The following is a 27009-nucleotide window of genomic DNA, read 5'->3' as shown; positions in this document are numbered from 1 at the left end:
CTGGTTTTTCAGATTCCAGATTTCTTGCTCTAAATTGTATTTGATATTTGCATAGTCCAAGGGGAGTCATGTAGAGTATTTGGCTGCAAGCCAAGTACAGAGATTCCCAACATATTCTGAAAACAGACCACTTTATAAACTTGCAAGTCCTATCCCAGCTGGTAACCACAGCCAGCTGGGAGGCCAACAGGAGAACAAATACCACAGGCATGGTCTCTGTGGCTGCCATTAGACTGGCCTCTTTCTGAACAAGGCACAGTAGAGTATCCATTCTTGTTCAAGTGCTGTGGTCCTAGCTAGACCTGGTAGTGCACAACTGTCATCCCAATACTCAGGAGACGGAGACTTGAGGATCTCAAGTTTGAGGCCACCCTGAACTACACAGGAAGACCCTGACCGATCTCTCCCCCACATTCTGTGACTTTATTTCCATGGACCTTGTGAAGTCCACATTTGGCTCAGTGGATAACATTTTGGTTCTGAAAAAAAAATGTCCTCTGCTAAATTTCCTTTCCACTTTCTCTTGCATGATGCACAAATACAAACACTTGTAGATGGCATTTCTTTCCTTCCTTGGTCCCACAGTCGTTTTAGACCTAAATAAACCCACAAAGACTTATGTTATTTATAAACTGTTTGGCTAATGGCTTAGGCTTCTTATTGGCTAGCTCTCTCTTAATTATTAACCCACAACTACTAATCTATGTATTTCTACATGGTCTTATTTTACTGGAGAATGTCCTGACCTGTTACTCCTTCCACAGCTACATGGCATCTCTCTGGCTGGTCCTCTCTGCTTCCTCTCCCCAGAAGTCTCCTCATCTGGTAGCCCTGTCTATACTTCCTGTCTGGCTACTAGACAATCAGTGTTTTATTCATCAACCAATAAGAGAAACACATATACAGAAGGACACCCCCCATCATCTCTTCTTTTCTGTCTAAATAAAAAGAAAGGTTTTAACTTTAACATAGTAAAATTATGTATAACAAAAGTTATCAATCAAGAATTATAGTTAAATGTTGGGGCATCCATCTTCAGCCTACAGGCCTAGAGTATCTGGCAGATTTCGCAGCAAAGCAGGAAATTTGAAACTTATGACCTATATTGGCAGTTTGTCAGTCATTTTTCTCTGTGTCCTGCAGAATGTCTGTTAGACTCTTCCATGAAACAAGAACCCTGAAGGACTGTCCCATCTTATTTTGGCAAATTCACCAGTCACTTTCCTGTGGGTCCTGAATGTCCAGTTTATACAGCATACGTCAAACAGTGCTGGCAAGAGCAGTTTCTTGCCTAAATGGCTAGAATTGCCATGTCAAAGGCAAACTCTATATCAATTTCTTTAATGCCCATCTTCCTCTCTGAAATAATTGTTGTTGCCAGGAGCAGTTTACCATACTGTCATGACAAATCGTAAGCCAGTTTAAATGCCATATTCTGTAGGTCTTTGAAAGGTTTGAAGAATATTTATCCATTTGAAATATATCTCTGTATATCTAGAAAACCTAACATAACTATAAGTTTTGACTATTATAGGTGACTATCTATAATCTGTATATAATTACATATTACATTTTTAAATGAGCTGTATAAACACAAATCTAAACAAGAGTAGCTATACATATATATATGTGTGCGTGTGTATGTATATACATATACATATATATAAAACAAAATTGACTTTAGATTTGTATCAGTGAACCAAAATCCATACCAATGCATAGTATACATTGCTATATCATATTCCTTTTTTTTTCTTTAGAAAGAAATTGGCTGTGATCATTAACCATTTCTAACCAACCCCATTTAAATAAAAACAAACATTTATAAGCAATATTTGGCAACTGTTTCCTGTTGTTTGGGGTTATGTTAATCCCAAAGGGATCATGAGAAAACCCAGAAACAAGGCCAAATACTGGCTGTGGTAGCTGAGGCCATTGTCTCAACTGTTTTGGATGTTGGATCACCTGGACCAATGGGGTCTTGCTTCATTGAACCGTATTAGTCTGGAAGGAATCCACAGCCTTTCTTCTTCTGTGGAAACAAAATCAGAACCTCTTTTCCAAAGTAACATGTCCTTAGACTTAAATTTTGAAGTCAAGGCATTTTCAAAATATATAGGTTGGATTAATCCAGCAGCATTTATAATCAAATGTCTTTTAGCAGCTGTTGCTCTTTCTCAGCTGTCAAACAATTCAAAGAAAACACAATAACAGACTCTCTGGGTATTTTCCATCTTTATGTGGCTTTTTTTGAACTACTCTATTTCTTTTTCTTTTTTGTTGTTTGTTTTTTGAGACAGGGTTTCTCTGTCTATTTTAGCCTGTCCTGGAACTCACTCTGTAGACCAAGCTGGTGTTGAAATCACAGAGATCTGCCAGCCTCTGCCTCCCGGATGCTGAGATTAAAGGCGTGTGCCATCTTTATTTCTTTTCTAAGGACTTCATCCTTTTTTTTTTCCTCTCCTAAGCCTATGTATATTTTTAAACACACTGTAAACCCTTTAGAGGCTTTTCTTCATCTGACTCAGTCTTTACTGTATATCTCTATCTTTTTCTGACCACATGAGTCTTATCTGCTAAACAGCAAGGCAAGGATTAAAGCGGCCGCTGGCCCCATTCTATTTCTCGGCTTTCTGAGAGTCTTGCTTATTGCCACAACTCTGTGGAGTTTCTAGGTTCATGTCACCACCAAGAAGCATGCTACTGGCTGGCTGGCTGCTCAAAAAACACCACTTGTTTGGTAGCAGGGCCTCTTAAAAGACCCACACATGCTTTTTTGCCACTAATGCTGAGTCAAGAAGCCTCTCTTAAAGGAGTCATGAGCCTCTGGCAAACACAGCCCATCCCGAGAAAATGCTGCTACCAAGAAGCCATGCTTGATTTTGTTCTTTTGTTTTTAAAATCCCATTTTAACCTTTGTTAGGTTTTATATGGAAATTCTTGCCCCACCTTGATGGCACCATTCTGTAGACTTAAGTTTCTTTCACTCCTGGTCCCACGGCCATTTAGCCCCAAATAAACACACAGAGACTTATATTAATTATAAACTGTTTGACCAATGGCTTAGTGAGAGAGTAGAGAAGGAAGCCTAAATATGTGCCTTGAAGAAAAGTATAAAGACAAATAGTCTTGGGAATGGTAGGTGCTATGTAAAGGGACAGATCAGAATTTACCAGAACGCTTGTGCACAAAGAGTAGCAGCTTTGATCAATAAGAAACTATCATTAAGTGGAGATCTGCAAGCATCTTTATTTTCTTATGGTAGCAGACTTGTAGGTGCCATACCACTCGTCTCAGGCCACTGTCTTTTTTCCTCCCTACCCAATTGGAATGAATTTAAAAGATAGTCACAGAAATACAGTTTTCAGTGTCAATCACTGTGGAATTAAAGGAAAAGGGATGCGATTTAAATCCTGGCTCTGCCACCACATGCAAGTAAAGAGACCTCGGGGAATCACTGGCTTTCATGTAAGCTTCTCCCTCCAAAATGGACCCAGGGAAGGGATTTGTGACTCTCTGTAGTGTGGGTCTTCCACGATTGTGGCAGGCAGGCTTCTAGCAAGAACGGTTTGTTCACATGTCTTACTGTATCCATTTCTTCTCTCTGGGAACATGACATCAAGGGTGAACAGGATCACAGGTCACTTTCTCTATACTCTTCAAACACTGGTTTCTCAGTTTTCAGGGTAACAACATGGCGCATCTGTTAAACAGAATGCATGATCCCCTGTGCAATTGGAGAGACTGGGCATCACCATTGAACCAGGGTGGAAGCAATTAAAAAAAAAAAAAACTATCTTGGTGTTATTGTATGTAGCCTGATCCAAGAATAAAGATTGGAAGGATTGACTTTATTTTTAATTACACATGGTCAGGGCCAGTTTCTTACCTCATAGACATTGTAGCTGGAAGATGAGAGAGAGAGTGGTCAGTTTCCAATACTTCACAAGGTGAGCTGCTTCAACCTGTTAGGAGGACTTTGGTGAGAAGACACATTCAACCGGCCTGATTATAGTTCATACCCGGATATAAGTCTAAGATCATAACTGATGGAAGTACGTTGACTGGTGGGAACTGAGTTCCTAATTACATGGGCATCAAGTGCAAACCAAATATTTAACTTGAAAGCAGAGCCTGTGGTTATCTTCCATTTCAGGTATTGATCTTGGAGTTGAAAAGTAGAAATTTCCAACTTCTTATTTATGTGGACATGTGTGTGCTGTGTGTGCCTGTAGACACGGTCGTGTGTGTGTGTGTGTGTGTGTGTGTGTGTGTGTGCTGTGTGTGCCTGTAGACACTGTCGTGTGTGTGTGTGTGTGTGTGTGTGTGTGTGTGTGCTGTGTGTGCCTGTAGACACTGTCGTGTGTGTGTGTGTGTGTGTGTGTGTGTGTGTGTGTGTGTGTGTGTGCTGTGTGTGCCTGTAGACACGGTCGTGTGTGTGTGTGTGTGTGTGTGTGTGTGTGTGTGTGTGTGTGTGTGTGTGTGTTGTGTGTGTGTGTGTGTGTGTGTGTGTGTGTGTGTGTGTGTGTGTGTGTGTGTGTGTGTGTGTGTGTGTGTGTGTGTGTGTCCATTCATGTGGAGCCTAGAAGTCGATGAGAAAGAGTTTCTTATGTGAACCCAGAGCTTGCAATTTCAGCTAGTCCAACTGGCCAGCATGACCCGGGGATCTGCCTCCTAAGCACTGGGAGCTTTGTATCATGGCTGGTGCCCCAAACTCTGGTCCTTGTTTTCATGCAGAAAGTGCCTTACCTGCTGAGCCATTTCCCAAGCCTGCCACGTCCAACTTTTATTCATATTTCCAGAAAATCTTCAGTCAAGAGAACCAGGGGTAAGCATTTGGGGATTTGAACTGAAATTGTCTGTCTCTGAATCCTGTCTCCAGTGTTTATTCATCCAGTGATTTAAACAAGTCACGTGACCGCTCTGATCTCTCATTTCTCCATCTATAAAATGAAGACAACTAATATCTCCTGGGGTCGTTTATGGGGCTTAAATGGGGATGTCCAAGCTCTGCCTGAAAAGCCTTGCCCACTCTGAGGTATTCCTGAGCTGCATCGAGGGCCTAGCAGCCAGGTCAGAGATAGTGGGAGGGGATGGGCAGAAGTCAGCTAAGGTTTTCAATTATCAGAAAATACTTTTCATGGCCGTTCTCCAGAAATGATGTGTGTGTGTGTGTGTGTGTGTGTGTGTGTGTGTGTGTGTGTGTGTGTGTGAAATTTACCAACTTAAATCTTTATTAAAAATGGAACTTCTGTACTTCTAATTTGCAGAATTTTGCAAAACAAAACAGATCTCTCACCTGCTTCTAGGCAAGTCCAAGGGGATTAATTTGCCACTCCTCAAAACAACTCTTTGGAGGGATCCCCTCTTGGTTCTCTATCCTCACATTAATTAGAAGAAATGCCACATGCACTTGGAATAGGAGAGGTTAAGAGAAATAGACTCACCACCCTCTAGGGATAGTGCACAACTGAACTGCCACCTGCTGTGGGAGGGGCAGTGCTGGCCAAAGTGACCATCGCCATGGTCACAACTCACCTCCCAACCTCCACAGAGACACTCAGGGATCCATTGTTTGCAGGAGAAGTCCCATAGCTGGTATTTAGTAGGAAGATTTCTGTTTAAATCTAACCTTCAGGGACAAAGGCTTTTGAGACTAAAATGGAAACACACTGATTTCTTCTTCTCCAGCAAGGATGGAGGAGGGTGAGGACTTTGGAAAACAAATCACAACTCCGATGCCAGAATCTGAGACTATTGTTGGGATCAAACATTGGATACTATTTGTACTTTTGATAATCTTTGAACTTTTTTTTCCAGATCAAAATCTTTCTCTGTATGTTTGTGTTGATCAGATTTGAGGCCTGCTGGGGATGTTGGCATTCTCTTGTACCTCTTTCATTGTTGTTCAAGCAAAGTTTATATTGATCCAAGACATTTCTTTGTGAGCCAAATGCAAATGATTTTCCTTTAAAACATTTAAAGCAGTTGCTTAATTTTCAACTCCAAAAGGCTGGGGCTGGGGTAGCAGCTGGGTGGTAAAGCTGGGTGAGACACTCCTTTACTACCCACCTGACAGATGCCACTAAGGACACCAGGCAGCCCAGTGTCCTCAAGCTTTTCAGGAGCCTGTACCAACAGGCTCCAGGCCTGATTATTTACGGGAATTAATTACAGTTCAGACTTCTTCACACTGCCTCGGTAGAGGCAGCAAGTACTTCAACATTCTCTTCAGTCACTCGAATAAAGAAAAAAAAAAATCTGGAACAGAAACACCATTCCGTCTTTGCATTCAAAGGCCAGGCTTGGGGTGAGTTTGAGAAGAATAAATCCAAGTTGGTAATCAAGCTAATAAGTAGGAAGTACAGGCGTGGGAAGCCCTTCAGCCAGCCAGGAGCTGGGGTAACCAGCTTTTTGTTCTGCAGTTAGTAAATATGAGGCCTTTATTTACATACAGTTGTTTCTTCCATCTTGAAAGATATTCAAGGCTAATGTTTGCAATCACTTTACATGGAAGGACATACATGTATGTAAAAATTAAAATAGATTTAGCCCTAATTAAGTCTATGCTGCCCAGAGAGAGTAGGGGACTGACGAAGGCTGTAAACATAAATGCTTTTTCTCTGAAATCCAAATTACCCCAAGGTGGCATTCATCCCTAACCATGGGCTCAGAGAAATCCTGTGGCTAGGAACCTGTGGGCTTAAGAACTTTAGACTCCCCATTTCAAAAAAAGCGTTTCTCCTCTCCATATAGGCAAGCACCCCCATTCAAACGGCCAGACTTTCCCAATGTTCCAATTTTAAGCTTGTAGCAGAGAAAATCTCTGGTAATGAGTTCCCTGCCAGTAACAGAGTTCGGCATCTAATTTGTCCCCCCTTCCCGGTCCTGCCCAGTGAAATGGTTTACAAGCTTGAGAGTCTGGGGGGAGGGGGGATCTAAAGGAATTCTCTGGAGAAGGAATGAAGTGCTATCACTGAAATCTTTATTTATGTGAAGAGAACGAGCTAAAACATTACCTCAGAACGCAAGATTACAACATCAGTGGGATGTAAAGTAAATCTATTCTTAGTGGTGACACACCAGAAACCCATAATCCTTTCTCAAAGCACTTTTGTTATTTTAATGTCCAACAAATTATCCTTTTTAAAAAAAAAAAAAAGACGAAAGCCACTTAGATTTGAGAGGTTCCTTTGGCACCAGTAAAAGTAATTTTAGCTAAACAAAAAAAAAAGTTTTAATTTTCTGTAACTGAGTCTTCACTGGGCTGGTACTTAAAGAGAATAAGGTAATTTCTTCCTTCAGTAGAAATGAGTGCAATGTGACCACTAGGATTGTCCTCAAGTTACTATGGTAATGGTAGTCCTAAAAAGTACTTAAGCAGGGCATTTGGGGTGGCTAATTTGAAATTTTGGCCATTCTGGTTGTTTTTAAGTGGCTGTATATGGATGAGTAAGGCATGCTGCACTGTCTGCCTTTTTATGTCAGTCATATCTGGGCTAATTGCCCTACTAATGACTTCAGCAAGTATTTGCTAGGAGATCCAAAAACTGCCCAAGAGGATTGGGATGTCTATACCTATATGAAGTTTAACCTTATTTTTCTTCTTTTTTGTATGTATTTGTGTGTGGTGTGTGCATGCATGTGTGTACGTATGTTCACATGATGGGGCACATATTTGCAGTATGAATGTGTGTGTGTGTGTGGAGGCTGAAGGTTGGTGGCAGGTCTCTTCCTGAGGCAGGGTTTCTCAATTGATTGGATTTGTCTAGCTAGTCAGCTTGCTCCAAACATCCCCTATTTGGCGTCTGAGCACTGGTATTATAAATGGGTCACTAAGAGGGTCCTGGGGACACAAATTCTAGTGGCTGGATCTCCAGAATTCACTTGGACAGCAAGTACTTCACCCACTGAGCCATCTCCCCAGTTTCTAAGCCTGCTTTGCTGTAGAGGCTCCTTTTGTGGGTCATTGTCTTGGGATCTGTCTCACCTGGGAAGGCCTCTAGGTGTCAAAACTGGCTTGTTGAAGAGACATAAAGATGACTGAGTTTGGGTCCTGGAAATGAAAGTATGTACAGAAAAACACAATGTGACAAATGCTAAGAGTGGAAGTTTTCCATGAAAACTCAGAGCTGGAAGTCAATTGACAAATATTTATTGTCAACTAGATGATCATTAAGAAAAATTCTATTGTACACATGAGCAAATGTTTGAGACAAGTTAAAGAAAAGCCATAGTAAATGATATTGAATGATAATAGATAGGATAGATGATAGATAGATAGATAGATAGATAGATAGAATAGATGGATGGATGGATGGATGGATGGATGGATGGATGGATGGATGGAAGGATAGATAGAATGATGAATAGAATAGATGATAGGCAGATAGATGATAGATGATAGATAATAGATAGATGAATTGATAGAATAGATAGATGACAGATGATAATGTGTTAAAAGAACAGAAGTTCTATCCTAGAGCTAGACTGGGATGTTTTTTACAACAGGGGCCAAGGCAGGTCTTCTTGAAATTAAGAGTAGTTGAGCAGAGGCTAGAAGCTGGTAAGGAGTTACAGAAAGCAAAAAGAACAATGAACCCAAAGTCTTTGATTCAGAAGAACATTATGAAAATTAGTTCTTCATTACCATATTCTCAAAGCCATCAAAACTCAGCGTCTGCAAAGCTTTTAAGCTCCACTGTAACTGTTGTGCTGCTCCACCACATTACTCCTGATGGCCCTTGCACACGTTGGTGACTCACGGTTGTCTCAACTCTTTTGTCTGAGTCAATGTGTCTTCTCCATCGGCATAATTTTGCTCTGCCTCAGAAATAGCCACTCCCTCTCATCTGTTTGTTGTAAAGACACCAGACTGAAGAAAACAGATAATAGGACCTGTTGGATTTGGAAGCAAGCAGAACTGATGCTTTCGAGGATGGTGTACACTGTGAGGGAACACACAGCTGTAAAACACTCTGTCTCCTACACACAAATCCATTTGTGCTGGAGGCCATGGGGTATCACAGCTGGATTCCTTCAGGTCCACTGTGGGTGAGCGGATGTCTCATGTAGGCATGAGGCAACTTGGAGAGTTTTACTGGGTTGATTTAAATGGTCCCCACTCCTCACGGTTCTCACTATTTACAGATGTCAGAGAAATGAGTGCAAGAATGACAACAAGCTTGCATGTTTAGCTGAACATTCTCACCACAGCATTTCCAAATCCCATTATCTTACTTGACTTATAACAGTGACCCCCTAAACTTCACAGAGAATATACCACTAGCCCCAATTTAGAGAGAGGTTAGCAGATCAAAAGAAGCCAAACATACAGTCTCCAGGAAAAGTAAACCCCAGTGATGTAGGGATCCAGATTCTTAGCTCAACACCTAAAGGCTTTGTTCATTATGGACAATACCAGCTAGTATAGCAGAGGCTTGCCAGTGTCACAGAAATATGCTGGCCAAGGGCAAGACCTGGTGATAAGCCATAGTTGAAACATAAGTTCAGAGAACCTGCCAAATGGTTGGGATATATGAAAATGTACCTAGAAATGTAGGTGGGCTGTGATGCTTAGGAACTTGGGACCCTGAAGGCTGAACTTGACATGGAGGGACCACCATATGTAGTTTTTGTTTGTTTGTTTCACTCTTTGAGGGCCTGCCACCCAGCTCCCAACTAAATATGCAGAGATTTATTCTTTCTCATGAATGCCTGGCCTTAGCTTGGCTTGTTTCTAACCAGCTTTTCTGACTTAAATTATCCTGTCTCTTCTTCTATGTTTTACATCTGGGATTTTTACCTTCCTTTATTCTATATATCTTTCTTTCCTTCTTAGCTCCATGGCTGGTTGTATGGCTGACCCCTAATGTCCTCCTCTCCTTTTCCTTTTCTCCTGTTCTTCAATCTTTTCTTCCTATTTATTCTCCCTGCATGCCAGCCCCAACTATTTCTCTCTTCTGCCTAGCTACTGATCATTCAGCTCTTTATTCAACCAATCAGGTGTTTTTAGGCAGGCAAAGTAACATAGTTTTACATAAAAGAATGCAGCACATCTTTGCATCATTAAACAAATATTCCACAGCATAAACAAATGTAACACTTCTTAAACAACAACCATTACAGTCTTGAGCACATCAGTTTTCCTCCCTAAGCCTCAGTTTCCTCTGTAGTAAGAAGACAACTCTTGTTAAACTGACTTTCTCAGAGAATAGGAAGCAAGCAAAATTGAGAAGCTAAAAACACAAAACAGCAGAGAGGAACACCCCAGTCTGTTCTACTTCACGATCCACTTGAGTGACCTGGGTTTCTGAGACTGGAATGGGCAGCAACAACCGGCAAAAATGTAATAATACTGTTTCTAATGCAGATTTTTAAGGTTTCCTTGCTATTTTTAGCAAAAGAATTTTTTTTTTTTGTATCAAGATTCCTTTGAAAATAGATAGACTTTCCCAGCACTCAGGAGGTAGAGGCAGGCAGATCTCTGTGAGTTCAAAACCAGCCTGGTCTACAGAGCAAGTTCCAGGACAGTCTCCAAAGCTACACAGAGAAACCCTGTCTCCAAAAAGAAAGAAAGAGAGAAAGAAAGAGAGAAAGAAAGAAAGAAAGAAAGAAAGAAAGAAAGAAAGAAAGAAGGGGGAGGGAGGGAGGGAGGGAGGGAGGGAGGGATGGAAGGAAGGAAGGAAGGAAGGAGAAGGAAAAGAAAGAAGGAAGGAAGGAGGAAGGAAAGGAAAGGAAAGGAAAGGAAAGGAAAGCAAAGCAAAGCAAAGCAAAGCAAAGCAAAGCAAAGCAAAGCAATATACTTAAGTAGTAGAGTCAATGGTTGAAAAGGAAAGGTTAAAATTATGAAAGGTGACTCAGGAGGGAAAACTAGGTCAGTAGACCTCGGGGAATTTACTGATCTGCACAGTGCAGAGTGGTGGTTTGGACATGGGCTCCAAATCTGGACCCCTGGTTCTATACTTGCACATCTGTATAGACCCAGAGAAGTTAGCCTCTCAGTGCATCAGTTTCCTGTCTATACGATAAAACTGATAGACACTTATCTCAAAAGATTGCCCTTAAGATAAACCTAGCTCTATGCAGTTCTGTGCAACCTGTATCTGGCCTTCAAGGAGTCTCTGACCAGACCACAGTTAGAGGCTTTGGGAATGAGAGGAGCAATGTCCGTGGCCAATGGAATTCACTTACCAGAACAAACTTGCTTAAATACACTACTTCCTGTCTCTGAGCTCACACCCGCTGTGTTCCTTCATCTCTCCCCCCTTTCTCGTCTCATTGGAAATGACTGCATGGGGTCGAGGAGTAAGGCCATCTGGTCCATTCCCTCTACACACAGAATTGGAAAAAGGTGCCCAGGTGTCACCTGTCTTCTCATCGTTTATCTAAGGGCCGGCAGGAGTCAGCTGTGAGCCACATGTTCAATCATCTCCTGAGCCAAAGAAAGCGGGGGGGGGGGGGCGCTGGGAAGTCAGAGCAGCAAAAATGACAGCTCTCCCACTACCCATTCTTCCAGGTTCTTCTCCCCACGCCTACATTCTGCTCTGAGTCACACTTTCTATTTCTCCATGACAAGCCCTGTGCTTCTCCTCTTGAAGGTTGACATGCTGCCTTTCCTGAGTCAGCAAAGGCCCCAGAAGGAGTTGGATTGGCCCTGCATGAGAACACATGCAGAACTTCACTGTGTCCTCCTCCTGGCCCACCCCAGCCCAGCTCTACTTCAAGGGCCACAGCAGTGAGCCCAACTCAGAAATGCAGTTGCTTTCTTCTGGTGCCACGGAGGTTCCTCTGCAATCAAACATGTGGGTATGGACCTTCAGAGCAGGGTGTATTTTCACGTCTGCCAAACACTCAGCAAACAAAGGCAGTGAGACAGTCCTGCCTGCCTGCACTCCCCAGTGGCAGAGAACAAGAGCCTATCAATAGACTGGTTTGGAAAGCAGACTTAAAGGGGAAAGTAAATGGTATTCTTCTCCAGGGAAGTGTGAAAAGCACAGAGAAAGCACAGTGGTGGCATCTACAGGATGGTCAGAAGCCATCCTGGGGGTATTCCTGGCAACAGTGGGAGGCAGGAAGCCTGCCACCCCTAGAGAAGGGAGCTAAAGCCATGCGTATTGTGATCTCTAGCACAGCACGGGCTTGCAGATTCTGGAAGTCACTATTCTTAGCAGCCAATAAACCATGTCTACTACTACACTAGTTCCCTTTTCCCTTTGATATTTCCTTCCTTACTCCCACTGCACAATGGCCATGGGATCAGAATTTACTACACCTAGTGACAGAACAATACAGTATGGCTTGTAAAGATGGACTAACTGAATGGCAAATGATGGGTTCCTCCCGCTAAGTGAATGGCATATGCTTAGCCGTCGCTTAAACTCCTAGCACCTCAGTTTTCTCATCTATAAAATGGGGACAGCCTCACAGAGTGGCTGGAAAGCTTGAGTGAATGAGTGCATGTGAGCACCTTCTATAGTAGCTATCAGGTAGCAAATACAGGAAAAAAAAAAAAACATTAGCGACTTTTGTTTACTGGAAAACTTCCGTTACACAAGTATCTCTTACCTTGAGTGATAGAGCCAGTCTCCAGAATGGCCCCAATGACTCTTATTCCTGGCCACAGTTTCCTCAACAATGAATAGGGATGACTGACCAATAGGTCACTGAGGGATTAACGGAGTGTGACATCTGAGAACAGCTATAGGAAAAACCTCTAGACTAAACTGTAGGAGAAGGAAACAAGACTTTGAGGTTTCCTGGTTGCCTGTGTGAGAATTTCAACAGCACTGCCTAGAGTTTGATTTTAAATTAATGTATTAATTCAATGTATTAATGTATTAATACATTACATAAATTAATGTATTAATGTATTAACTTAATATAATTAATGTATTAATTGTCCCCCCCAAAAAAGTACAGTCCAAGCCTAAGTCATGGTCCCCTTGGGAATTGTATTGAAGCATTGATCAAATTATCTTGTATTTTGCTTTTTTGGGTGTGCTTTTGAAGCTAGCCCATGAGTTAGGCAGCACCATGAGCTGCCATGAGAACTACTGTACACCACCCCTCCATCATACCAAGCACACACCCATGAAGCACTCTTAGGAGCCCTGCCCTGAGCTTGGAGCTGGGGAGCAGAAGGGGAAAAAAAAGAGAGCTTATGGGCTGGTGTTGGGAATAATCTTTTTGTACACTGTGAAGATGTCTCACTCTGATTGGTTTAATAAGAATCTGAATGGCCAATAGCTAGGCAGGATCTCCAGTCACAGAGGATGCTGGGAAGAAGGGGACATTGCCAGCGAGATGCAGAACAAGCATCTATGGGCAATACAGAGATGAGGTAATAAAGCCATGAGGCAGAAAGTAAATTAATAGAAATGGGTTAGTTTAAGTTATCAGAGCTAGTTAGAAACAAGCCTAAGCTAGCAGCTGAGCTTTCATAATCAATAAGTCTCCATGTCATGATTTGGGAGCTGGCTGGTGGAACAGAGAAAAACTTGCTGAAATTTGAGGTCTACGAAAGAGACAGACACATAGCAAGGAATTAATTACCACAAAATGGGTCAAGGTTTTTTGAGAGGAGGTATGGGATAATGTTGCTCCATAGGAGAGGGCTATCCAGGCAGGACATTGGGACAGGGAGGGCATTTGGAGGCTATATAAGATTTAGACATACACATACACCCAATCCTGGATCTCTGGCTAAGAGAGGAGCAAAGTAAGGGTATCCAGTAAGCAATGTGCTAATGGCCTGAGCAAGAGAAATGAGGCCTGGGCTGATGACAGTGGTCCAGGCAGTAAGATCCAGATTAGCTGGATTAGGGAGAGCTCCTAGGCAGGAAGGCTCCCAGAGGAGACTCATTCTGGCCCTATAGGTAGTTTTCAGCCTTTGTTTGGAAGCCAGGCTTTCTCTCCATGGGGTTCATAGGCAGGATCACGACTCAGAAGGCTGCTGGTATACCTCTACGGTCTACACATCCAGAGTGTGCAGTTAATATTGTATGTCAGCTTGTTTGATCTGGAATCAACCAAGGCACATGCCTCTGGATAGGTGTGCAAAATCATTTCCAAGAAAGGTCCTCTTCTAGAGTGGGTGGCACCTCCTGATGGCAGCACAAATATAAAGATGTCCTAGGGGAATGCAGTGCTTCCTGGCCTGCCTATCTTCATTTATTGCTGATGAGTGTGTCTATACTGTTGTTGCTGCCACTGCTTCTGCCAGCTTTATCTGATGTCAGAATCTAGCTTTTGCTGCTCCAATGTGGACTGAAGACCAGTGGTTCTCCAGGAATCCTCCAGGTCTTCAGCACCAGATTGGGACTAGAGAGGGTCTAGCCTCATAAACTGAAGTTATGGGTTTCTCAGCCTTTCTAGTGTGCAGATAGCTGTTGTTGGACCACCCACTTCTTATCTAATAAACTCCTTTTCCTACCCTACCCTAACTGGAACCTATTCATTCTATCAGTTCTGTTCTTCTAGAGAACCCTAATATACCAGGAATATGGCTGGGTGCTCTCCACCCATTCCCACTGGAAACCCTCGGCGGCTAAGAGCTTTGTGGCTAGTGGACAGAGACTTTCTTTGAGGCTCACATAGACAGCAAGTCACCAGCCACAAACCCTGGAGGCTCTATACTCCAGATACTCAGGGAGTGCTAGCAAGGATGAGAGCAACAAGCAGATATTCAGTGATGGTCTTCCCAGGTCCCACTGCAATACTTTGATCCAAACACAGTGATGAGCCCAGGGGGCCTTGGTGGAGAAAGTTTGTTCCCTAGCAGGCACAGAGCCAAATCAGATTTGTTCAGCTTCCAGGGACCTTCAAACTCTTGAAGGACCTTTTTCTTGCTTCTTGGCTAGAAATTTCCCTTTGAAGAGCTCGTGCCTCAGAACTGAGCAGAACAGAGGAAAAGAAATGCTGACAGCCCCCTTTAGGTGTAAATAGCCCACATCCACTGACACCTTTGTTTCTTTGGGGTGAGCCTAGTCTCAGGAGACACAGAACTGAGGTGAGAGCAGATGAGAAAACTTGGCCTAACATGGGAAGAGAGTAGAAATGCTTTGTTGAACTAATTCTAGAAAGTGTACCAAAATCATAATACATATACAGGGGGAAAAACAGTCCATGATCAAAACAGGGTAACCCTTAATAGAATTATTTTTCTACAACCAGAATTGTGATTGTTCCATTAGATGATACTCTGGAAATTCTATTTTTAAGGTTAGGCAGTCCAACAACAAGAGATGGCTCAGTCAGGAAAGTGCTTCATTTGCAAGCATGAAGATCTGAGTTTGATCTCCAAAACACAAGACCCTGCTTCAGCAAGGTGGAAAATGAGAACTGACTCCCATAAGTTGCCTTCTGACCTCCACATATGTGCTGTGGCAGAAAAGAACCCACAGATTCACACCCATATGTTATATGAAATTTGTTTTACTCTTTTGGCTTGGGGGGGGGCGTCACCCAGCTTCCAAGTAAATCACACATGGAGGCTTATTCTTAGCTATGAATGCCCGATCTTAGCTTGGCTTGTTTCTAGCCAGCTTTGCTTAACTATAATTAACCCATCTACCTTTTCCCTCTGGGTTTTTATCTTTCTTACTTCTGTATGTCTCACTTTCCTTCTTACTCCATGGTTGGCTGGGTGTCTGGCCTCTGATTTCCTCCTCTCCTTGTTCCCTTCCGCCTTCTCCTCCTTTCTCCTTCTATTTATTCTCTCTGTCTGCCAGCCCCCCCCCCGACTTTCCTTGTCCTGCCTCACTATTGACTGTTCAGCTCTTTATGAGGGCCACCAGGTGTTTTAGACAGGCACAGTAACACAGCTTCACAGAGTTAAACAAATGTAGCATAAACAAAATTCTCACACTTTAAAATAATATTCTACCACACCCATACCCACACACAAAAATAAATGAATATATGAATAAGTAAACAAACAAATACCAAGTGGGAGAAGGCAAAAACAAGCAGATCCTTCTAGCTTGCTGGCCAGCCCACCTAGCGTACTTGGCAAGTTCCAGACAAGTGAGGGACCCTGTCTTAAGAAACAAGATAGTATAAGTAATATAGTGGGCATGTATACATGTACCCCCCCCACACACACACAGGTAATAAAGACATTAGTCTATGTCAATAGTATGCTGAGATACTGCCCCTTCTGGTGACCTTAAATCCTCCTGGATTAACACCATGTTTAGGAAATCCCTGACTCCCAAGGTTAGTTTCTGACACTGCTTCAACTTGCATGCAAAGACAGATCTACACCATACGGAGCTGTGCACCCTTGTTCACAGTCCTTGTGTATAGCAGTGACACTTCTCTGACTGGGGCTGCTTCTTCAAGTGAGGAATCAGACCTCTGACCCCTCAAACGGACTGCTCCATGTTGTGTCTCATCAGCTTAAGTGTGCAAATTCAAGTCACTATTTGAGAATTCCGCCTAATGAAGGAGGAGTGAAGACTCTGGACCCTCCAGGAGATAGTACATTGAATGCTTTGCAAAAAGATCATAGAGAGAAAAGCTTTGGGGCGGGGCAGCCTACCTCTACATGCTCCATCTTTAAAACAGGCCTTTTCCTAGAGTATCCAAAAGCATTGGAAAATGCAGTCGAAGTTGTCTCGACTTCAGGAAGCTTGGTTCGCTTCATACAGAATGAAGTCTAGAGGGGGAATCGTGATGTAACTGTTCAAAGAATACATCAAGGATTTACACACCCTTTATCTTCCTGGTTCTCCTGTCCAATATGAGATCAAACCATCATTGTCACAAGATGGACATAGCAATGTCTACATTTGGCTCAAACACTCAAGAGAAGAAAGATGAAGAGCAAAAACCTTCTTCCTAGAAGCAATTCATTTCTCAACATTTTATTTTTGGAATAGTTTTAAACATATACTAAAATCACAATTGTTTGGAAGGAAACAGTAGTACCCCTGACATCTAGAATCTGTCGTTGCCATTTTCCTACTTGCTTTATTAAATATCCATTGTTGTCTATCCCTCTTGTTATCTGTCAATCCATCTTATTAACAACAGAGATATTTCAAAACAAACTGAAGACCTCCTAATATTCCAACTCTCTCATGAAGTTTATCCTGACCAGAATTTTTACTTCTCATTGGCCAGAAATGTATCCAATAGTCATGGTCTGGGAGACTCTATATTAGTTGTCTTGGCATTATAAAATAAGAGCTGTGGAAGAAAGTAAGAAACGGCACTATATCATCCTAACATTCTGTCAACATGACACCAGATCTCCCACCAGCAGGGTCTATACACAGGGAACAACTCCTTACAAATCTAGGTCTTATTCATAATTTTATCATCAAAGACCTGAAAATGTGCCCAGAGCTGAAAAGATAGAGTCATCTATTCCTCCCCTTTGCCAACTTCTGATAGACTTCCTAATATCAGTGTCTCAAGAACACCATCAGAAGAGGAGGAAAGCCACAGCTGTGAAATGTGTACATAGCAAAAACACTGAATCATGGGTATGCTTCCAGAAACCCAGATGCCCAAACCCTGGACATCTACCAAATCAAATTCCATGTCTAGAAAGTAACCTGTGAAGGGGATAGTCAGTTCTGGGCCAGAGTTAGGAACTTAGTTTCTAGTCTCCCTGGTTTTGTTCCCAAACAACATCCATGGGCTTCTAGTTGAACCTTATTCTCTCTGTCTGGGATATAACACACAGAACAGCTCTCCTTAAGTATTTCTTCAGTGCACCTATAATTGCATGAAAAATGAGAGGAGTCCTAAGTTGAAGAATCTGACACAACTGTGTGGTTGAACAAAACTTATCATCTTTACTCTGCTGACCATGACACTGCTGTTTATGAAAAACGCAGCAGCATCTGGGCACCTTGAAATAGAAACTTATTGCTGCAGAACAATCTTTGTACACTGTAAATCCGTATTGCTCTCATTGGTTAATAAAGAGCTGACTGGCCTATAGCTGGGAAGGAAGAGATTAGAAGAGGGAGCCAGACTAGGAGGATGGTAGGAAGAAGAAGGGCAGAGTCTGAGGATTGATGAGCCAGACTCAGAAGAAGCAACATTGGAAAATGATAGATGAGGTAAGCAACTCTTGGGCCAGCATATAGATTAATAGGAAAATTGTAAGAACTGGCTAGAGGCAAGTCTAAGCTATAGGATGAGCATTTATAATTAATAATAAGTTCTGTGTGGTTATTTGGGAACTTGTTGGAGGGAAAGAAAAGTCCATCTACAACTTATAGCCCAATGGAGAGCTGAAAACAAGTCTAACAGTGCAGCTGTGTGTGTGGTAGGGGGAGATAGATAGAGCAACTCTGCACCCACAACTATCCCTTGGACAGCCAATGACCACAGTAAAAACCTATAAATGATGATTATAGTGATTATCCTGCCACAGCAAAAGGTTCAAATTATGTCCATTTCATCCTGGTTAAAAAAAATCACAAGACATTATTAGTAAGTCATTCCAGAAGTACAATACAAATGGCTTAGTATTATTCTAAATGCTATTACATTCAAGTTCTCTAGATTGTTCCATGTTCTATGTCTCATCTCAGTGGCACAGGCTAAAATGCATTCTTCTGTGTAAGTGGCACACACAGAATGGCGAATGCACCCACACATTAATTTGGAAGTAGAAAGATGACAACCTCCCTCCAAAGCACCAAGTCTACCACAGGTACAAAATGAAATACGGAAGTAAAAGTGACACATGGCCAAACTGAAGTTCAAGGAAGAAATGACTTCTCTTCCACATCAGCCACGTTTGCAGAGCATTTGATGTACAATGATGAGAGATGGCCTTTCTGGAATAATAGGATGTTCATAACAGCTTGTTGTGATCTGAAACGTTTATGTCCCCAAAGGCCATGCTAAAGGCTTGAACTCCATAGAACGATGTTATCATGAGGAGGCAGAAACTCCAGGACACGGAATCTACTCGCAGGAAATGGGGATTACAGCCACATCTTTGGAGGGTTATTAAGATCTTCTTCTCCTTCACCTCCCTCTTCCAGCTATGACCATCTGCGCTCTGCCTCATCAGAGGTCCAAAGCGATGACTCAAATGGGCCTGCACCAAATCTTCTGAAACTATAACCTTGCCTCCTTTTAACTTTTAATTTTCAGGTATCTGTTACTGAACAGAAAACCACAATGTTAGTCATAAATAGTACAAAACTGGAAACAACTACATATCCTTCAAAAGGACAGTGCATAAACAACGTGGATACTGAGAACACTACTTAAAAGATATAATGAAATGAAAACTACCAGTTCATGCAACAAAATAGATAAACCTCAAAGTCAGGCTGAGTGGAAAAAAAGACGGAAACAGCTCTCCCTTCTCCCCACCCTGCTGAGAAGTTAGTCATTGGCTCCTGCGAGACCGCACTTAATTTCATCCTCCCACCTCAGCATCCTTTGGGTGCTCCCTGTAATTTCCCAGCTCAGCTCCCCTCAATAATGTTCATATGGACCTTCCCTGCCTTCATCTCTGTTGTCTGTATCCTACCAAACTTGACCTCCTCTTCTGGGTCTTATCCTGAAGGGAGTCCTATGGATTGTTTTGTGAGCTCCTAGGGGCCTGATGGCTCTGGACCGCCTTACATCTACCCATGTTGTCTTTGAGTTGTCTAGCTTTGCTTTCCTGAGCATAGCTGTGGATACTTGGAGATTGTCACTGGTCCATCAGATGCCTCACTGCTTTTCCCAGCATAGATGCTGGCAATGTTCATGTGCTAAAATTGGGGGTTCCCCCAACCACTCAAATACTTTGACCAGCAAGTGGTTTCATTATCTTCTTGTTTTTAATGTGGTTTGTTGAAACCTGAAATCTGCATTGTCATCACAGTCAGCTTGTGGTTTTCATGGTTTAATGGGTAACACTGAAAGCAAGTAGTGTAGGCAAATAACAGATACAGAAGAAACCACAGAATAAATACAATAAACAACCTTTCTGATTCTCAACAGCAAATGGAAAACAGTAGTCCCATAAGAAGTTGTGGTACATTATCTTCAACCAAGTAACCAACTGTGGCAAAATTTCAAAAATGAGAAATTTCATACATACCTAGTGTTTGAGTTTCTTTTTAGATTATTTCTTTTATCTCTTGAGATTATAATTACATCATTCCCCCTTCCCTTTCCTCCCTCCAAACCTCAAATACACTCTTTGTTCTCTTTTAAATTCATGGCTTCTTAAAATAGAACATCTGGTCTTGTGATCCCATGAATTCTATGCTAATTCCTGTCCCACCCTTATCTTCCCTGTGTTGCCTGCTTAGTGCCTTTAGCGAAGTGGCTCTCAACCTTTCTAATGCTACCAAACCCTTTAATATGGCTCATGTTGTGGTGACTCCCAACCATAAAATTATTTTGTTGATACTTTACAAAATTTTGTTATTGTTATGAATCATAAATATCTGTTATGCAGAATATCTGATAGGTGTTCCTAAAAGGGGTCATGACCCATAGGTTGAGAACCACTGCCTTAGAGTGTGGAAACATCACTCCCAATCCCATCCCCAATCCAGAGTGTTAGCCACCAAGCATACATTACATAAAGCTTGAGAACAATGAATGACACAAAAATTCTGAGCAGTTTTAGCTGTCATATTTAATTACTCAGTTAACTTTACCAAACAGAGGGCCATAGGCCCAGAGATTGTCTATCATCTGGCCTTTTAAGAAAATGATGCTTATAAATACAAATGAATGATGATGAGGATCATAGGGGCAATTTTCCACTCAGCTGTATTCATGACCCCCAGAGAACACCTAACAGGTGGAGGAGAAACATCTTTTTACAAAGACAGAGAATCTGCCTTCTGGGAAGGAAAGGGAGGCATTTTGGGGTGTCCAGAAGTCTAGGGTGCTGTTCCTGGGGCCCAATTTCTCAACCTGATTCATGTCTTTCAAGATGCATTATCCTAACAGAAAAGCTCCAACATGGGCTGGAGAGATGGCTCAGAGGTTAAGAGCTCTTAACCTCTTAAGAGCTGCTCTTCCAGAGGTTCTGAGTTCAATTCCCAGCAACCACATGGTGGCTCACAACCACCCGTTATGAGATCTGGTGCCCTCTTCTGGTGTGCAGATATACATGGAAACAGAATGTTGTATACATAATAAATAAATAAAATTTAAAAAAGCTCCAACAATGATAGAGGGAAGCGTGACTCATTCACATTGCCAAGACGAGATGACAGATGTACAGAGAGGCACCAGACAATGCCACAGGTAGCACCTTCAGAGGCTGATGGCATGGCGAAGGTAACAACCATGGAAAGCAGAGACATGTGGATCTATATGTTGGGCCACATCTCTGAGCAATCTTGGGATTTCTGGGTCTCAAGGCCATGTAGCCTTTGGAGATGTCATACAGAAGGGTTGGGATTGTTACTCAACAGAGGTCCCTCCTCCCTCTCATGCAAGTCCATTGTCTCTGTGTAGAATCCTCCTCTTCTAGCTCACAGCTCTTCATGTTCTAGAGTTGAATTCCATTCTGATTTCCTTAGTAAAGTCCCAGCCCCTTCCCAGTCAGGCCGAATCTCCATGGCAATCCCTTCCAGAAGCACAAACACCTTTATAACATTCATATCAGGTATATTTTTAAATCTTGTGGGTGATCCTTTGGTGAAATCATTCTTCTGCACTGGGCCGCAAGCTGCAAAAGGAAAATGGCTGCAAGAAGAAAGGCTGCATTCTGTCCTGTGAGTTTGGTGACTAGAAAACTGGTGTGTAGGACTAAGGGTATGTTGAATGAACAGATCACTCAAAATTGCTTCTGATTTTGCTGAACCAGGACACCAAAATCCTCTGGTTCTGATTTTTCTACTTTTCCTGACCACTCCACACCAACCACCCAATCATCCGTGGCATCTAGTCACCCACGGAGCTTCAAATACACATCTCCTGCAGATGTCTCTACAGCTGTCACACCTGCTAACTGGAGAGCTAGTAACCTGAACTGGTTGCACAGGAATCATGATAATCTAACCACATATGATTCTGTTGTTGTTGTCATCATTTTGCTGGGGTCTTCCAGTCTTATGCCTCATTGACCATCAGGAGATAACAAGGACCTTAAATTTTATGCAGATGTGTGACACTTGCACAGACCTTCTTTTTCCTTATTCCCAGAAAGCCTAGTTGGCCAAGGCCAGGGATTGGGCGATAGTACAACCCTAGTCCAACTTTGGGCCTTGGCTTTGCCATTCACATGAGACAAGTCTTGAAAAGTTCTACAACTTTCTTGTATATAAGTTTCTTTATGTGTAAGATAGGGATAATTTTAGTTACTCTACTACTTCACAGACCTTTAAGATTAAGGAGGATAACGCATATGAAAAGCTTAACACTGTGTTGGTCACATTAAATGAAGAAGAAAGGAGAAGAAAGAAAAGGTGGAGGAGGAGGAGGAAGAAAAGAAGAGGAAATAGAAGAGGAGAAGGAGGAAGGGGAAGAGAAGGAGAGGAAGAAGAGGAGGAGGAGGGGGAGGAGGAGGAGAAACAACAACCGTCTGTTTTAGCACATGGGAGAACCTGATCCACAATGTTGCCACCTGTTCTGACAGGCCTCCTGCCCCCTGCAGGCATTAACATATTGACTCACCATTGTATGAAGGATGTCCTTTCCAGAATGGCATATACCCACTCTTCCTATTCAGATGGCATTTTGGGAAGAGACATCTGAAACGACAACCTGAATACTAATCAGATACGGACACAGCAACAATCAGGTAATAATTATACTAATAGTGATCACCATCTATGTCTGCTGCTAAACTCTCAGGACAGCCCTGACAAAATATTAATATTCTCACTTATAGATGAAGAATGCAAAAAACTTGCCCAAGGTCCCAGAAGGAGGAAAACCAGGATCAGAACACAGCTGTCTCCACACGGTTCTCAGGTCCCGGTCACCTAATGTGCACTGTAGCAATCAAGGAGCCAACTTCACGTGCACGGAAACATATTTTTAGCATTCAGTCCATGGAATCGACCACTGACTTGTTCAGAATTCCTTCCAAGAAAGGTCCCATAAGCAAGGCACATAACAGACTAGGAAGAGCCCTTTCCTAATTCTGATTGTATGTACACTTTTGCTGGTCACCCCAGTTTCCCCCTATATAAGTGGCTGATGTCTTTCTAAAACTAGAATGCAAATAGGTTCCTAAATGTCAAAGCTTCTTTTCTTAACCGGTACTTTTACTCTTTATGTATCAGAAAGCATTCCTTATACAGACAGGTGTTATTTCTATGTTCTCCTCAGATCTGTGGATGCTATGGTTTTAGGGGTCTACAGAGCTGAGTGAGCCAGAATTGTCTGAGGAGCAGGGCAAAGTAGAGGATACAGATTATTCAAACTGGATCTTAGGCTTGAGTTTCAAAATATCAGAGACTATAATCAGTCAGTCCCCCCCACCATATATATGTGTGTGTGTGTGTGTGTGTGTGTGTGTGTGTGTGTGTGTGTGTGTGTGTATTTTATTTTTCCAATACCAGGATGGGTGATAGAATGTTTTAAGATTTCAGTCAACTGTCACTACCTATTGCCAACTATCCTACTCAAGAGTGATCTAACCTTTACAAAATCTTCACATTTTCATCATTAGTTTCACTGGTAATTCTGCTGCTTTACCTTTCCTGTTTAAAAAGTAAATTAAAACAATCTAAGAAGGCAGATAATGTTTAATGGAAAAGGGCAGCGATGGGCTATGGTTGCTAAGCAACCACTAGACATTGTTTGCTGCCTCACACTAAAGAAGCCACAATGGCGGCTGTAATCCTTCGGCAGCCCCCTGGACAGCATATAATGCATAACAATTCCCTCTGGGCCCAAATAATTCCATTCTTTGTCTTGTGGATTCCTCCTTTTTTAAAACCCCAAATGGAGAAAACTCACTGCTTAATTCCCGAATATTCTAATGCTTCTGTCTTTCCAGAACCCTGGCTGAACTTTTCAGATCTTCCTTTGGGTGGCACCACTTAAGGGTCTGCATGCTTCTCCTTACCCCTTTGGTTTCCTCTTCCTCTTCTTCCTGTTGATCAGTGAGAGCACTGATCTTCCTGTTGAGCATTTTTGGAGGTCAAACAAGGTCCTTGATGGGGTTGTTTGCCTTATCTTCCTTCCTTCCAGGAAAGTCCTGAATGCTCAGTTCCTTAAGGGTAAAAGAAAATCATAATTCTCTGACAGGTGGATTTTCTTAGAATTAAAGGATGAGGAAAGAAAAAGTGTAGAGAAAAGTACACTGAGAATTGTCAGGACTGTAAATATAGACAATAAGAATTTTTTTTTTTTTTTTTACTTTTTATTGATTCTTTGTGAATTTTACTTCATGTACTCCAATCCCATACTTCTCCCCATCCCTCCATATCTGTTCTCTGCCCTTGCAGCCTCCCCACCAAAAGAAAACAAAACATTTTAAAAAATATATAATAAAAAACATCTGACCATGGTATTTGTGGTGTGTATGTGTGTCACAGAATGTACCCCTGTTTCCCAACAGCTTTACTTGCAAATGTTCATTGCAATTAGTCATTGGTCTGAATCAAGGCCTCTGGCTTCTGCTACACTGGATCCAGAGCCTCACCAGGACTCCTCCTAGATATCCTGTTATTGTCCTGTGTCATGGAGATACTGCAACTTTGGTTCTGCAGGATCAGCCCCTTCACAAACTCCAGTATTGAAGAGATATGGAAAGAGTGGACAGCCTTGTCTTGTTCCTGATTTTAGAGGAATTATGTTGAATTTCTCTCCATTTTGTTTGTTTAGGCATGTTCCTGTTATCCCTGATCTCTCCAAGACCTTTATCATGAAGGGGTGTTGGATTTTGTCAAAGGCTTTTTCAGCATCTAGTGAGATGATTATGTGTTTCTTCTTTTTCAGTTTGTTTATATGGTGGATTATATTGATGGAGTTTCGTATGTTGACCCATCCATGCATCCCTGGGATGAAGCCTACTTGATCATGGTGGATGATTTTTCTGATGTGTTCTGAGACTTAATATGCCAGCATTTTATTGAGTATTTGTGCATCAATGTTCATGAGGGATGTTGGTCTGTAGTTCTCTTTCTTAGCTGGCATAACTGGATGCAGGCATGTAGAAGACTACAGATAAATCTGTATCTATCACTGAAGGGACCAGCCCCCCATTTCGGCAGCCATGACAGTAACATGTGCTCTATGACGTTGTCTTAGTCACTAGAGGTTAGGTGCCTGCCTCATGACAAGGAACCAATCAGAAGTTAGCTGGTGGCGCTATGCTTTACGACCCTGGGTGTACTTTATGGACAAGCACACAACAATGACGCACAGAGCATAGCAACCACCCTGGGAGGACCTATGGGCCATAACAACCAGTTGGCCAATCAACACAGGGCAAGCCCTCCAAGCCTGGAGGCACGCCAATCCTGAGCCTGTGCATACCCTTAGACTCCCCTTACGCTGCCCTACAAGATCTCTCTGGAGCCCCTAGCAGCTGTCTTTTGTAGCCAACCGCCATGGTGGGTGGACAAAAGACCCGAGCTAACATGGGGTTAGCTCGTTAAATTACAATAAAGCCTCATGCAGTTTGCAGCAAGCTCTCGAATCTGCCTGGTGATTGGGGTGACTGCGGTCGTGGCCTGGGACCCTGGATACCTGAGTTTTCTGGGGGGTCTAACATCACCATGCACAAACTTAAGTACAAATGGAACAAAGACCTCAACATAAATGCAGCCACAATGAATGTCCTATGTCGGGAACTGTAAAATTCCATTAGAGGATTTCTCTGAGTCTATACCTCTGGAGCTCTGGTCTGCATTGTATTGCAGATGCTAGCTGATTTGCTGTTGTATAGCAGAGCCTCAGTGGAGAATGTCTGATAGTTTTGCATCTCTGCAAAACTAAACATTTGAATAGGTCTGCACCAGGGCGGAGGGCTAGATCTACTGTGAGGGCAGATGCGGAGGAGGTATCAGAGGAGAGGCCAACAGGAGGAGAGATGGTTGAGAGATCTGGTGATAGGGTCTAGGAAGATGAGAGAGAAATGGTCTCGGGGTCAGGGAAGAATGGTTAGATTACAGCCAGGAAGATGCTGAATAAAGGAGAGACTCCAGTTTTGCAGCATGGAACTGAGAGCTCTCTAAAGATGATAAGATGCCACATCTGACAGAGGGCTGATGTCCATAATATAAAATGAACTCAAGAAGCAAGTCACCAAAACACCAACTAGTCCAATTAAAAAGGGGTACAAAACTAAATAGAGAATTCTCAATAGAGGAATCTAAATGGCTGAAATACACTTAAGAAAGTGCTCAACATCCTTAGACATCAGGGAAATGAAAATCAAAACAACTCTGAGATACCATCTTGCTCCTGTCAGAATAGCTAAAATCAAAAACACTAATGACAGTTTATGCTGGAGAGAATATGGAGAATGGGGAACACTCCTCCATTGCTGGTGGGAGTGCAAACTCATTCAGCCACTTTGCAAATCAGTATGGAGGTTCCTCAGGAAAATGGGAATCAATCTACCTCATGATCCAGCAATTCCACTCTTAGGCATATACCCAAAAGAAGCACATTCATACAACAAGGACATCTGCTCAACTATGTTCATAGCAGCATTCTTTGTAATAGCCAGAACCTGTTGTAAGACCCCCAGAAAGCTCAGGCCTCTGGGGTCTCAGCCCAGGACCTCAATCACCCCAATCACCAGGTGGATTCGAAAGCTTGATGCAAACTGCATGAGGCTTTTTTGTTGTTTAATGAGCTAACCCCATGTTAGCTCGGGTCTTTCATCCATCCACCATGGAGGATGGCTACAAAAGACAGCTCGAAGGGGCTGCATAGAGATCTTGTAGGGCAGAGTAAGGGGAGTGCCTAGGGGTATGCACAGGCTCAGGATTGGTGTGCCTCCAGGCTTGGAGGGCTTGCCCTGTGTTGATTGGTCAACTGGTTGTTATGGCCCATAGGCCCTCCCAGGGTGGTTGCTATGCTCTGCGCATCATTGCTGTGCACTTGTCCGTA

The sequence above is a fragment of the Cricetulus griseus genome, chromosome 3, assembly GCF_003668045.3.
Source record: "Cricetulus griseus strain 17A/GY chromosome 3, alternate assembly CriGri-PICRH-1.0, whole genome shotgun sequence".
Taxonomy (NCBI): Eukaryota; Metazoa; Chordata; class Mammalia; order Rodentia; family Cricetidae; genus Cricetulus; species Cricetulus griseus.
This window is presented reverse-complemented; position numbering follows the sequence as displayed.